Raw genomic sequence first — 16232 nt, 5'->3', positions numbered from 1 at the left:
TATATTTCATTCATATATAATCACTGAAAAATATTGCTGTTGTTAAAATAGAGATGTTTTTTTTTTTTTCAGAAAGAAATGTAAGGTCATTAAAAAATTCCAAATGAAATCCATCCAGCCTTCTTCCTTTTATTCAATCCTGTGCCCAATTTATACATCATATATTTAGAGTTAGGACAGCTTGGTGGCTCAGTGTATAGAATGTCTGACATGGGGTCAGGAAGACTCATCTTCCTGAGTTCAAATCTGGCCTCAGATGATATCTGTGTGACCCTAGACAAGTCACTTAACTCTATTTGCCTCAGTGTCTTCATTTGTAAAATGATCTGAAGAAAGAAATGGCAAACCAAAACAGTATCTTTGCCAAGATAACTCCAAATGGTGTCACAAAGAGTCTGATGCTACTGAAATAACTGAACAACAATAACAACAACATTTAGGACTAAATGACAATTTAAATTCCATCTAGTTATGTTATATATGAAGAAACTGAGGACAGACTTGTTAAGTAATACAATTAAATTATATTCATAAAGGAACAGACATCGCATTTGAACATAGGTAGCTAGCCTGATTCTTATTTATTTTTTTTTAATTTTTTACATTTTTTTTGGCAGGGCAATTGGGGTTAAGTGACTTGCCCAAGGTCACACAGCTAGTAAGTGTGCCAAGTGTCTGAGGCCAAATTTGAACTCAGGTCCTCCTGACTCCAGGGCCGGTGCTCTACCCACTGTGCCATCTAGCTGCCCCTAGGTACCCTGATTCTTAATGGAATACAATAGCAATGTCTAATCAAGATACATATAAATGGATCAGCACAGTGTCTACTTACTTGCAGCTTTATCAGATTCACCAGGTGAATCTTTTTTGTCCTTTGGTTAAACTACAAATTTAAATCATCATACACAATTATATTTCATTCATATATAATCACTGAAAAATATTGCTGTTGTTAAAATAGAGATGTTTTTTTTTCAACTTGCAAAGTTGAGTCCAGCTTTAGTGATTATGAATCTCATCTAATGTCTCAATAATCCAGAGATAGATATAACCAACACAATAATATAGGTAAATCGTAACATCTTGAACATTTTATGTTTTATAAAGGCTTTCTTTTCCACTTCGACTCTGTACTGGTCTCTGAAATTTTGTAAACACTTTTGTATGTGTAGTAATACCACTCTCTCATGAGGCTATCTAATTAACTCCTCTTCAAATTTTCTGGTTCACTTAGGAGAGAGTAGCTGGCTACTATTGCCCTCAGAGTTCTAGGAGTAATCTTTAAGGGTTGTTACATAAAACTTTAATTCCTGAGTCCCATTCTAGTAACAATCAAGAGGCTATTGAAATTAGTTTTATGCATGCATACATACACATATACATATATAATAGACATGTATTATAATATAACTATGTTATACATATGTTGCATACATGTGTATGTATATATGTATATAATCTGTATTTATGGGTGTATATATGCATATATAATATGTATGTATTGTATATGTGAGTGTGTGTGTGTGTGTGTGTGTGTAATTTCTGAACATACAAGGGTACACATTTCCCTTATACATGCAAGGTACCTGGGAAGAATGGGTTCAGACATTAAACGTAAAAGAGTCCTAAAGATAGACATGATAGATGGATAGATAGATAGATAACATATGGTTCTGAAAAGTATGTTAAGATACCTGTTCCCAGTACTCTCTTTCTCTTTTCATGTATCCAATTTAACTTAAAAGTTTAGAATCTTTCTAGAGTCCACAGCTGACAGGTCTCTTTATCATCAGAGTTCATGATCCTTGAATCTACTTTAATTCTCCAGTGTTTTCACATCCATTTTCAGGTATATCTTCTGGTGTCAGCTAGGTGCTTCCAATTTCCAGAGAGGCATCTAATACATCTTCTATTTATTTCATAGTTCGTAGGGTTGCAATCTTCTTAATTGTATCTTTGGGAGTCAATTGCCTAAGATTAGAGAAGAACAGACCCAAATAAGCTGTGATGCAATATCCATGTTGACACATGTAAGAGGAGATAAAACATCGTCATACTTCTACCCACCCAGTAACTCTTAGAATATTTTATCTTACCTCTCCTTACGTTGGAAAGGGCTACAAGATTCTTGGTTATCACTTTTGTATATACAATTGTTTATGGCTCAGCATCTCCTGAGTTAGAAGTTTTCCCATTTCTTAAGCAAAATATATGCTACATGCCTAAATATGTTGTCCAAAAAGGCTATTTCTTCTGTTATTTTTTCAAGGAACCATATATGTTTTTAATAATATTTTATTTTCCCCCAGTTAAATATAAAGATGATTTTTCACATTTGTTTTGGAAAACTAAACATTTTGAGTTCCAAATATTATTTCTTTTTCCCTAATCTCTTCCCTTCCTGAAATAGTCAGCAATTGGATATTGGTTATACATGTTTATTCATACAAAACATATTACCATATTAATTGTTCTGTGAAAGAAGACAGACCCAAAGGAAAAAAAAAACAACAACAAGAATGAAGAAAGTGAAAAACATTATGCTTCAACCTCTATTTAGACTCCATCAGTTCTTTCTCTTGAGGTGGATAGCGTTTTTTCATCATGAGTCCTTTGGAATTCTTTTGGATAATTGCATTGCTGAGAATAGCTAAGTCATTCACAGTACATCATGGTAAAATGTTACAGTTACTGTGTGCAATGTTTTCCTGGTACTGCTTAGTCCACTTTGCATTGGTTCATATACGTCTTTCCTGTTTTTTTTTTTCTGAAATCCACTTTCTAATCATTTCTTATATCATAGCAATATTCCATTACAATCATGTACCACAATTTGTTTAGCCACTCCCCAAATGATGGAGATCCCTTCAGTTTCCAAATCTTTGACACCACAAAAAGAGCTGGTATGCATAGTTTTGTTAAAATGACCCCTTTCCATTTTTTAATGATCTATTTGGGATATAGACCTGATGATGGCATTGCTGGATCAAAGGGTATATATTGTCTGGTTGCTTTTTGGGCATAGTTTTAAATTGCTTTCCAGAAGGATTGGATCAGTTCACAATTTCACCAATACTGCATCAGAGTCCCAATTTTCCCACATTCTCTCCTACATTTATCATTTGCCTTTTTGGTCATATTAGCCAATCTGATAGTTTGAGGTAGTACCTCAGAGTTGCTTTAATTTATATTTCTCTAATCAAAGTGATTTTGAGCATTTTTTCATATGACTATAGATAGCTTAGATTTCTTCATCTAAAAACTGCCTATTCATATCGTTTGACCATTAGTCAATTCGGGAATGACTTGTATTCTTATAAGTTTGAATCAATTCTCCAAACATCTTAGAAATGAAGCCTTTATAAGAGACACTGGCTATAAAACTTATTTCCCAGCTTTCTCCTTCTCTTCTAAGATTCGTTACATTAGTTTTGATTGTATAAATAATTTTTAATATAATATAATTAAAATTGTCCATTTTACATCTCATAATGCTTTCTCATATTTGGTCATTAAATTTTCCCTTATCCCTAGATCTGACAAGAAAACTTCCCTGTTCTCATAATTCACTTATGGTATTGCCCTTTATGTTTAAATCATGTATCTATTTTTATCTTTTCTAAGATTTATTCTCCAACTCATTCTTTTTTGTGATTAGATTATTTAGTTTCCAATTAATTTTTAAACTCATTCCATGCCAGTCTTTTAAATGTGACTTTTGTTGCATCATGATCTGAATAAGATACACTTAATATTTCTTTCTTCATTTGTTTGGGAGGGTCTTAAGCCTTAATACATGGTCATTTTTTTGTGTAGGTGCCATGTACTGCTAAAAAAAGTGTATATTCCTTCCACCTCCATTCAATTTTCTACCAAAGTCTTTCATATCTAAGTTTTCTTTTTTTTTTCTTTCTTTTTATTTTTTTTTATATTTTTTTTAATTAAATAAATTTCTTTATTTATTTTTAGTTTACCACACACGGTTCTACATAGTTTTGAGTTCCAGTTTTTCTCCCCTCCCTCCCCCCTCCCTCCCCAAGACGGCATGAAGTCCCATATAACTGTCATGTATAACTTCGCATTGAATTAATTTATGCTCTAGTCAGGTCGTGGAGAAGAATTTTGACCAATGGAATGAATCATGAGAAAGAAGAAACAGAACCAAAAAAAAACAAAACCCAAAAACAAAAACAAAAGAGAAGCAGAAAAGGCGAGCATGTAGTGTGCCTCAGTCTGTATTCAAACTTCGCAGTTCTTTCTCTGAATGAAGATAGCATTCTCCATCGTGAGTCCCCTGGAGTTGTCCTTGCCCTTTAGGTTGCTGAGAAAACCGCAGTATGTCAGGGTTGGTCCTCACGGAATCCACATATCTGTGGATGTGCACAATGTTCTCCTGGCTCTGCTCCGCTCACTCAGCATTATGTCGTGTAGGTTTTTCCAGGTTGTTATGTAGTCTGCATCATCCCCATTTCTTATGGCACAATAGTATTCCATCACCTTCATATACCACAGCTTGTTCAGCCATTCCCCAATTGATGGGCATCCCTCTGCTTTCCAATTCTTGGCTACCACAAAGAGAGCTGCTATAAATATTCTTGGGGGGGTGGAGCCAAGATGGCCGCATGAAGGCAGAGTCTTACCGGAGCTCTCTCACAAGGTCTGTCAGATTCCCATAAAAAAGTGAATTTGAGCAGATCTGAGAGAGTCAGAAACCACGAGCAGTCTGCATGGGGCAAATTTCCGAGCCCGGAGAGTTTGAAAGGCCGGAGGAACGAACCTGCAGGCTCGGGGAGTGCTCGGTGCGGTGCTGCTCCAGACCAAGGCGGAAGCGGCCGGCCGGGAAATCCACGTGGGAGACGGGCTGGGAGAAAGCTGGGCGCCCGAAACCGGCGGAGATCCCCAGGACTCCCAACACAGGACGGCAGTCTGTGGGAGCGACGAGAGGCAGCGCAGCGCCACCGGCCGTGAAAACACCCACTCCTGACGCTTGCAAAACCCAGGAACTCGGCTTCTTGAACTTCCGCAAGACTCAATGGCCAGGTAAACGGCTCTAACCCCTCCCCCCCTCACCCAGAGAATTCCTCGGGAAAAAAAAAAGAGAACTGAAACAGAGGAGAGAATAGCAGGGCCTCACTGGACAAATACCAGCAGCTTATTAGTCCCAGAGGGGAAGAGTGGGCAGGGGTCAACGCCAGGAGCCCAGATGTAATCTTGCTCCCCCAGGGGAAGCGCCAGTCATCAGCTCAAACAACAAACAGCTGAGACCATTGCTGAAAAGCAAGTGCTGGAGAACACCCATAGGGAGTGAGACGCCAGGGAACCAGACCCCTCCCCCACACCTCAGGAAACTGAAGGTTATAATTCTAGACTCACAACCCCCAGAATAAGAAAGCTGGGACAGAAAGCCCTGAGACTCACAGATAGAAATTCGTTCTAACGCCAGCAAAAGGCAATCCAACATGAAGAAGAACACAAAAAAACTGAGGACAATAGATTCTTTTTATGGAGACAGGCAGGATCAAAATATCGACATAGAAGAAGATAGCAATGACACGGTAGATACATCAGATACCTCAAAAGCTAATATGATCTGGTCTCCAGCCCAAAAAGCACTGCTGGAAGAGCTAAAAGAGGACTTTAAAAACCAAATTAGGGAGCTAAAAGAAAATATGGAAAAAAAATTCACTGATGAAATCAAGTCCCTAAAGAATAAGATTGGCGAAATGGCTACGGAGATTCAGAATCTAGAGAGAGAAAAGGACACCCTGAGAGGTGAAATCAACCAATTGAAAGTGGAGGCTCAAAAGCAAAATGTAAACACTAACTCATTTAAAATTAAACTTGAGCAAGTGGAAGCTAATGAATCTATGAGGCATCAAGAAGTAATAAAACAAAACGTAAAGAATGAAAAAATAGAAAAAAATGTGAAATATCTGATTGGCAAAACAACTGACCTGGAAAATAGATCCAGGAGAGACAATTTGAGAGTTATTGGTCTACCGGAAATCCACGATGAAAAAAGGAGCCTTGACAGTATCTTCGAAGAATTATCAAAGACAACTGCCCAGAGGTCCTAGAACCAGAGGGAAAAATAGTTATTGAAAGAATTCACCGATCACCCCCTGAAAGAGATCCCAAACTGAAAACACCAAGAAATATTATAGCCAAATTTCAGAGCTATAAACTTAAAGAGAAAATACTGCAAGCAGCCAAAAAGAAGCAATTCAAATATTGTGGAACTACAGTCAGGATCATGCAGGATCTCTCAGCTTCCACATTAAAAGACAGGAGAAATTGGAATATGATATTCCGAAGGGCAAAGGAGCTGGGACTACAACCAAGGATCAACTACCCAGCAAAACTAAGCATAATTTTCCAGGCAAGGCGATGGACATTCAACAAAATAAGGGAATTCCAGACCTTCCTGATGAAAAGGCCAGAACTCAATGGAAAATTTGATCTCCAAATACAAAACTCAAGAGAGACATAAAAAGGTAACCAGGGGGAAAAACCCCACAAACCTCATTAACCAATAAGCTTAGGTTGTTTACATCTCTATGTGGGATTATATCATCTTATGTATGTTTTTTATGTCTGTATGTATATATATATATATATATATATATATATATATATATATATATATGTATATATATATATATATACACATATACATATATAAGTCATTCTTGGGAATGGTACAACTATTGTGACAAATGAAAGGGATATACATAGGTTGTGAATGCCTGTATAAATTAACTGATGTAAAGATATAAAATATAAATATCTAAGTTTTCTAAAACACTATTCACCTCCTTAATTTCTTTCCTAATTTTTGTAAGATTTATCTAGATCTTAAAGGGGAAAGTTGAAATCTCTCTCTAGTATAGTTTACTGTCCATTTCTTCCTATAACTCATTTAACTTCCCCCTTAGAAATTTGGATGCTGTATAATTTGTTGAAAGTATGTTAAATATTTATATTACTTCATTGTCTATGGCACCTTTTAGCAGAATGCAGTTTTCTTTCTTGTATTTCTTAGTTAGATCTATTTTTGCTATGGCTTTGTTTGCAATCATGATTGCAACACTTATTTTTTTTGTTACTTCAGCTGAAGCTAATATATTCTTATCCAGCCTTTTTCTTTTATTTTGTGGGTGTCTCTTTGCTTCACATGTGCTTCTTTACAACATATGGCAGGATTCTGGTTTTTTATTCTCTCTGCTCTACACTTCCATTTTATATGTGAGTTCTTACCATTCACATTCAGTTATATTTACTAACTGTAGATTTTTTCTGTCTTATTTTTCCCTGTTTATACTTTTCTTTCTCTTTCCTTTAACCCTTTCTCTCCTCACAAGTGTTTTGCTTCTGACCAAAACCTCCCTCAATCTTCACTCTTTTTTCCTCCCCCACTTGCTTCCCTATAGGGCAAGATAGATTTTTATACCTGATTAAGTATGCATATTATTTCTTCTTTGAGGCAAATTTAATGAGAATAATATTTGAGCAATTCTCATGAATTCCCTTCCTTCCCTCTACTATAATAGGTCTTTCAGGCCTCTTCATGTGATATAACTTACCCCCTTCTACCTTTCCCTTTCCTCTTCTCCCAATGCCATCCTCCTTCTCACTCCTTAATTTTTCAAATAATCCCATCAAAATCAACTCACACTCTCCTAATAGAGATAGAGTTCTTAAGTGTTAAAAGTATCATCTTTCCATATAAGAATGTCATCAGCTTAACTCAGTTGAATAGCTTATGTATTTTTTCCTTCCCTGTTTACTTATTTATGCTTCTTTTAAGTCTTTTTCTGAAAACCAGATTTTCTATTTAGCTCTTGTCTTTTCATCAGGAATGTACAAAAATCCTCTATTTCGTTTAATATCCATTTTCCCCTGGAAGCTTATGTTCAGTTTTTCTGGGTATTTGATTGTAAACCAAGCTCCATTGCCTTCTAAGCCCTCATTTTTTTTAATGTAGAAGCTTCCCAACTATGTGTAATCCTGACTATGGCTCCTCAATATTTGAATTGTTTCTTCCTGGCTGTTTGAAGTATTTTTTCTTGGATCTGGTAGTTCTTGAATTTGGCTATAATATTCCTGGGAGTTTAAATTTGGGGATCTCTTTTGGGAGGTAGTTGGTAGATTCTTTCAATTATTATAAATAATCGCTGGTTCTAGGATATCAGGCCAGATTATTTTGACAATTTCTTAAATGATGCTGTCCAAGCTCTTTTTTAATCATGGCTTTCAGGTAGTCCAATAATTATTAAATAATCTCTCCTGTATCTATTTTCCAGGGCAATTTTTTCATTGAGGTATTTTACTTTTTATTCTATTTTTGTCTTTTGATTTTGTTTGATTTTTGACATCTCATAGAGTCCTTAGCCTCCGCTTGCCTAACTCTAATTTTTAAGGAATTATTTTCTTCTGTTAGCTTTTGTATCTCCTTTTCCATCTGGCTAATTCTACTTTTTAAGGTGTTGTTTTCCTCCACAAGTTATGTACATCTTCCCCCTCCCATTTTTCTGCTTCCTTTACCATGCTGTTGACTCTTTTCTCATGATTCTCTTGCATAACTCTCTTTTCTTTTCAAACTTTTTCTTCTTCCTCTCTTATTTGATTTTAGAAATTCTTTTTTGAGATCTTCCAAGAGGACTTTTTGGGCCTGATACAAATTCATATTTATTTTTGATGATTTGCATGTAATTGTTTTGACATTGTTGTCCTCTTCTGAGTTTGTGTTTTTATCTTCCCTCTTGCTATAGTTGTTTTCTATGGCTAGTGCCTTTATTTTTTTTTCTTTTCTCATTTTCCAGTTTATTTCATAACTTTTAAAGGTGAGCTTTGCTCCTAGGACACAGAAGGCACTATCTCATGTTTCTTATACTGAGGAACAAGGGAACTTGTTAGAGCCTTGCTAAGTTGTGGCTTTCAGGACTGGCAGTTTGCCTGTAGCCCTGGGGGCTGTAGACCTTAAAGATGTCCCACTGTGCTGCTGGCCTGCTGAGCTGGACCCTTGGTTGATAATCTGTGCCAAAACTAGGGGCCTCTTTCTTGCTTTCCTAGATATACTCTGCACTGGAATGTGCTCCCCTTTTAGCCAAACAAGACAGACTTTTCCTGCAATCCTACAAAGTTATCTTGGGCTGGAAAATTGTTTCATCCCATCATTTCCTTCTAAGGTATGATTTAAAGTTGTTTAGAAGAGAATTGGGGAGAGATCAAGCAACCTCCTTCTTTTTCTCTGCCACCTTCCTTCCACCTCCTCTGTTTTTTTTTTTTCTTTTTAAGAGATGCTAGTTATTCCTTGTTGGAAGATACTCTTGATACTCTTTGTTGTGGTCAACCAAAAATAAGTTTTCTACTTTCCTATATTAGGTCACATAACTGAGTGGCAATGAAAAAATGATCACCTCAGAGAGAAGAAAATAACAATGAAAAGAGGGAGAGCAACCATGTCAATGGCCGCAGTCTGCCTACATGTCAAGATGGATAAGCATTGAGTAAAGGCCTTTAGATGTAGAAATTACATTACCATTAGTAATGCTAAAGAGAACTACGTCTAGTCAAATGAAGAGGCTGGCATATAGATTGCAAAGAGTTAAGAAAATATTGAGGAAAGGGAAATGGAAGCATCTATTTTAAATGGATTTATCAAGGAGTTTAGTACCCAAGGAGAGTAAATACGTAAGTGTTAGTAATGAAGAGATTAATTGAGGCTTTTTGAGGATGGGAGAGACATGAATGTTTGTAGGCAGTAGGGAAGCAGCCAGCATATAAGGACTGTATGAAGATGAGTGAGTAGGGTTGATAGAAGAGCTATCTTCTGGAAAAAGATTGGATGGATTGGAAAAAATATATAGGTAGAGGGTTTTGCGTTGGCGAAGAGAAAGGCCACCTCTTCATGTTAAAAATAGGTGAAGGAAGACTTAGTGTTAGAACATACCTGTGTGATGCAGATAATGAAAAAAGGAGCTGCTTTCACCTCATATTTTCAGTGAAATATGAGGTAACTTTCTCAGTTGAGGAGAATTTGGGGCTGTATGGAGAATTTGGGGCTGTGGAAAATTTTAGGAGTGATGAAAATATTCAGAAAAGCTGTTGTGGTGAATTTAGTAGTGAATCAGTTGGGCAGGGGTATGGGTAGGGAAAGCAAGGATTGCCTTGTCCCAGTCAAGGCCTAGTTGTTATTATGTAACATAAGTTTAAAGTGTGCAAAGCAGAGTTTTGTGATTTCCTCTAGATTGTGAGTAGGAGTGAAGGAAGCAGTACAAGGCTGGGGTTTAGAAGGGCATGATCTTCAATAAGATAAGCATGCATGGGACTAGACAAAAGATAATAGTATCACATTGAACTGACTCAACAGGAAGTCAAGATGAGGAAGCAAAGGAAGTATAGCCAGTTCCAGGGTCATGACCTGAGAAAGAACTGAAGAGGAAACACTGTAGGTCACTGTGAAGAAAAAGAACAGTGTATGGAGTTTTAGGACAGAGAGAAAGACAGAATGATAACAGATTATGATCACATAAAAGAATGTCAGAGTTCATGTAGATGGAAGTAGAACACCTGTGACAAGATCAAGGGTTTCAGCACCTCTTTGTGTGGTTGTAGTGGGGTGGAGAAGTGGGTTATAGGATATGAGCATGTTGAGAAAAATAACTAGGATGAGGGTTATATTCTGTTTTCTGAGTTTAGCAAAGATGATTTTCATGGTAAAAATACCATAAGTTCACCAATTAAGATCATCTTATGTATCTATCCTACTTAGGGTTTAGAATAAATTTTTTTTAATTATGTGTGCTCTAAATCAGTTGGAGTATGTGTGATTTCTCATTATATTCTTTTATAACTTTTCAATTCATTTATCAAATAAACCACCATAGGAAAATTTCTATGAATATCCCAGTTTCTGACAGATGATATATTTCCCCACATTCATGCTTACTTATTTATTCACCGAAACTTCAATGCAAATAGCTACCTTAAGTATTTCAATACAAAATAGGATATGCATTTAAATATTGAAATAGTAATTCTCTACCTTCACTGGAAATAAATGAAGTGAAATATTAAATGAAAAGTATGGTTTAAAAATGAAAAGGAGATCTGCATGCAATACAAAATACCTAAGCTTGGGATGTCTGCTGAGAAAATGTTTTTTTTTTTTTTTTACTATGACAGCAAGAGTAAAAAGATGAAGCAACAGTCTTCTGCTACTTGTGCAGCCTCAGGTATTTATAACTATGAAATCCACAAGCCTGTATATCTAAACCATAGAAAAATGACAGAATGCTATTCTGAATGGGAACAGATTGTTCTTACATACATTTTTGAGAATTTTCCATCATCACTCTGACACACACCCACAGTGAAGAATTGGTAAAATTAGATAAAGACATGTCTATATACGTATACACATATATACACGTAAAGCAATAAAACTATTATTTTCCCAAAATTAAAAATAATATGAGTTAAATTAAAAAACTTTAGAAAATTATTTTATTAATTTTCATTTTGATGCATTCCTTTTAATTTCTATATCTCTCCAAGAAAGGAAGCTATAATGTGAACTTAACAATTTTATGCATTCATTCTTAGTAAAATGAAGGTAAGAAATTGTTCTAACCTCAAAAATTGTTTAATTTTAGCTCCTTGATCATTTTAGTAATATAAGGATGAAGAAAGAGACAATTTTAGATTATATTTACAAAATAAGACTCAGAAATCTGTACCCAGTGAACTAAAGTCTAAATTGTAGAAATGTGGGATAAAGTGTCAGAAAAGATACAAAGGGAGGTATTTGATCATCACTCTCATGGCCCCATTTTGCTTCAACCTATACTCCACCAGAAAATTGGACTGTACAGTGACTCTTTCTTTTCTTACTCTATCTTCATCTTACAGATAACATTTTTTGCCATATCTAACCAGGTACCAAACGATTATGTCACTAGCAGTATCCATAAGCTCTTTTCATTGGCCCCACTCTGATCATTTTCAGCCTATCATAAACTAGTATCTTACCCTTAGCTTTCTCCAGTTCTTATAGATGAGTCTTTTAAGCTTTGTCATGCCAAAAAACAATCTTTGATGTCACTTCTTGCAGTCTCCTTACCATACACCCACAGAGGCATTCTTTCTCCCACCTTTCTTTCTAAAATCACTTTTTGTGTCATCTCCTAACACTAGGGTGTAAATTCTTTGAGGACGAGGACTGTATTTTTCATTTGTATTCTTTCTCTAGCCTTTAACAGTGTCTCACACATACTAAATTAATAAATGTTTTCTCTATAATGTAACTAGAGGGAATCAGTTTATATTAAGACTCAGATTATAGAAAAGAAACTCATTCAGGTACTATTTATCATAGAATCATATACTATAAAAGGCATTTTCTAGGCCAACTACTTCATTTTAAAATTGAAGAAACAAAGGAGTGAGAGATGTTGACTTGCCAAAAACATAAAACTTGTTAGCAATAAAGTTATAATTGGAGTGTTAAAGATAGAACTGCGACAGTGGTTCAGTGTTTCCCATCCTCCTTCACTCCTGTTAAATGGTCTTTGACATCCTCCTGGGTTCCTAGCCTAAAGTCACCTCCAATTATAATCTAGTCAATAACATTTTTTTCTCTTCTACAATACTTACTCCTATGCAAGAACATTACAGAATCAATGGAAATATCACTCCACTGGGAAGTGGGATCAAATAATAGTTCAAAGAGTTGTGAGTTCTGAATTTATGTAGTTGATCAATCAGTCCACAAGCACTTATTAAGTACATATTATATAGCAGGCACTAGATTAGATACTTGGGATATAAAGAAGAAACAATTTCTATTCATGAGGAGCTCATATATGTATATATATATATATGTATATATGTATATGTATATGTGTGTGTAAATATTTGCTTGCAATAGTTGAACACAACATGTATAAAGTTACATATACAAAATATGTTCAATAGATAAGAGTTAATGTGAGAGAATGGGGAACGCAGTAAGAACTGGTGGAATAGGGACAGATTTCATGTAAAATATAGCACTTGGGCTGAGTCTTGAAGGAGGATAGGGATTCTGAGAGTAGATATAAGTGCATTCTTGAGAGGGTAAAAAGCCATTGCCAAAGCTCAGACATGGGTAACTGAGTGTCATGTATGGGAGATATCTTGGATCATAGGGTATATAAAGTATTACCTGCTCTAAGGTCTGAGATATATATATATATATATATCTATATATATATATATATATATATATATATATATATATATATAATTAAATGTCATATGTGCATACTATATATATTATACAAATTTCACATCAGATAATATAAATACAAATACACTACATATACATTATACACATTTCTCAATCACGCATTTTCAGGTGGCTCACCAGAAAGTTTATTAGTACGAGTCTTAGAAAAGTATGGCTAATTTGTTTTCAGGACAATCGCAATGCTTGTTCAGAGGTTAAGGATAAATCATATTGCCAGTTATGACCATGAAAATGAACATGACTCATTGAGCCTAATGACCAAGCATTTTTTTCAGGTCTTGTATATGCATTGTTTGCCATGACTTGATTAGATGTTAAAATACATACTGGAAAATTATGTTTTTTACAGAAAATGTATTTTAAATTAAAAAATATTGTTGTAAGGTTTCTTCTATGAATGATTTGAACAAAAATAAATATTATTTTAAAATAATTTTTATCTATATTTATTTTGACAATGGTATATTTTGATCACATACATCAGAAAAAAAAAGAAGAAAGAAGCATTTTGAAAAATTTGTTGCAAAAAAATTTTATATTACCTAATGTGAAAGTAGATAAAAAGATTCTTGTTTCCAGGAAGCTGTAAAGCACACATGATTTCCAAATATAATATCCAGGAAGAAATCCTGTAATTATATGCTTGGAAGAATTTTCCATAAAACTGTTATTACCATAACCAACTGTTATTACATAATGTAAATTCGTTGTGCATTGTTTAAATTGATTTTTTCTATTTTAGCTACTTAATTTTCTAATCACACATGTAAGCTTTTTGTCATCATAAACTGATAATCATCACAGTTCCCAGTATATAGTAGGCCCTTAATATATGTTTTTTTTCACTATTGACAAAGAAAGATCTAGAACTTTTTTTATGCTTCCCTTGATAATAGATCAGAAATTGCTAAATTAGCTCCAGCAAAATTTTAAGGTCCTTCACCCAACTGTTTACACCTTTCTACCCAGAAGCAGAATTAATTCTTTTTTTTTTAATTAAGATTTTTTATTTTTACTTTACAGCACTCAGTTCTGCATGATTTTGAGTTCCAGATTTCCTCCCTCTCCTCCCTCCCCAAGACAGCATGGAATCCAACATATATTCTGCATATAACTTCATATTAAACTTAATTGCACAATAGTCAAGTTATAAAGAAGAATTATGACCAATTGAATGAATCATGAGAAAGAATAAACAAAACCAAAAAAAAAAGAAAACAAAAACAAAAGTAAAAGAGAAAACAAAAAGGAGAGCAAACAGTTTGCCTCAATCTGCATTCAGACTCCATAGTTCTTTCTCAGGATGTAGACAGCTCTCTCATCATGAGTCCTTTGGAGTTGTCTTTAAACCGTGTATAGCTGAGAAGGGTCAGGTCTATCAAGGTTAGTCATCACAGAATCGATATCTCTGTAGCTGTGTATAATGTTCTCCTGGTTCTGCTCTGCTCACTCAGCATTACATCATGTAGCTTTTTCCAGATCATTATGAAGTCTACATCTTCCCCATTTCTCATAGCACAATAGTACTTCATTACATTCATATACCGCAACTTGTTTAGCCATTACCCAATTAATGGGTATTCCTTTGATTTCCAATTCTTTGTCACCACAAAAAGAGCAGCCATAAATACTTGTGTACATATGGGTCTCTTTCCCATTTCTGTGATCTCTTTAGGATACAGTCCTAGAAGTGGTAATGCTGGATCAAAGGCTATGCCCATTTTTATAGCCCTTTGGGCATAGTTCCAAATTGCTCTCCGGAATGGCTGGATCAGTTCACAGCTCCCCCAGCAATGTAACAGTGTTCCAATTTTCCCACGTCCCTTCCAGCATTTATTATTTTTCTGTTTTGTCATATTAGCCAATGTGACAGGAAACATGTGGTGCCTCAGAGTTGTTTGATTTGCATTTCTCTAATCAGTAGTGATTTTTAGCATTTTTTCATATGCCTATAGATGTCTTTAATTTCTTCCTCTGGAAACTGCCTGTTCATATCCTTTGACCATTTCTCAATTGGGGTATGACTTATATTCCTATAAAGTTGGCTTAGTTCCCTGTATATTTTAGATATGAGTCCTTTATCTAAGACATTAGTGGTAAAGCTTTTCTCCCAACTTTCTTCCTCCCTCCTAATCTTTGCTGCATTGGCTTTGTTTATACAAAACCTTTTCAATTTAACATAATCAAAATTATATATTTTGCATTTTGTAATGCTCTCTATCTCTTGTGTCATGAATTCTTTCCTTTCCCATAAATCTGATAGGTAAACTATTCCTTGCTCTCCCAAATCGCTTATAGTATCAGCCTTTATTCCTAAATCATTAACCCATTTTGACTTTAGTTTGGTATAAGGTGTATATGCCCAGTTTCAGTCCTACCATTTTCCATTTTTCCCAGAAATTTTTGTGAAATAGTGAATTCTTAACCCAGAAGTTGGGGTTTTTTAGGTTTATCAAAGAGTAGATTGCTATAATCAGTAACTGCTGCATCTTGTGTACCTAACCTGTTCTACTGATCCACCACTCTGTTTCTTAGCCAGTACCAAGTAGTTTTGATGACTGTTGCTTTATAGTACAACTTAATATCTGGAATGGCTAGGCCACCTTACCTAGCATTTCTTTTCGTTAATTCCCTAAATATTCTAGAACTCTTGTTCTTCTAGATGAATTTTGTTATTATTTTATCCAGCTCTGTAAAATAATTTTTGGTAGTTCGATTGGTATGGCACTGAATAAGTAAATTAATTTATACAGGATTGTCATTTTTATTATATTATCTTGGCCTAACCATGAGCAACTTAAGCTTTTCCATTTATTTAGTTCTGACTTCATTTGTGTGAAAGGTGTTTCATGATTATGTTCATATGGGCCCTTGGTTTGTCCTGGCAGGTAGACTCCCAAATATTTTATAGTGTCTACAGTATCTTTAAATGGAATTTCTC

This window comes from Trichosurus vulpecula, chromosome 7 (genome assembly GCF_011100635.1).
Source record: "Trichosurus vulpecula isolate mTriVul1 chromosome 7, mTriVul1.pri, whole genome shotgun sequence".
Classification (NCBI taxonomy): Eukaryota; Metazoa; Chordata; class Mammalia; order Diprotodontia; family Phalangeridae; genus Trichosurus; species Trichosurus vulpecula.
The sequence above is the reverse complement of the archived record's forward strand: the minus strand, read 5'-3'. Positions refer to the sequence as shown.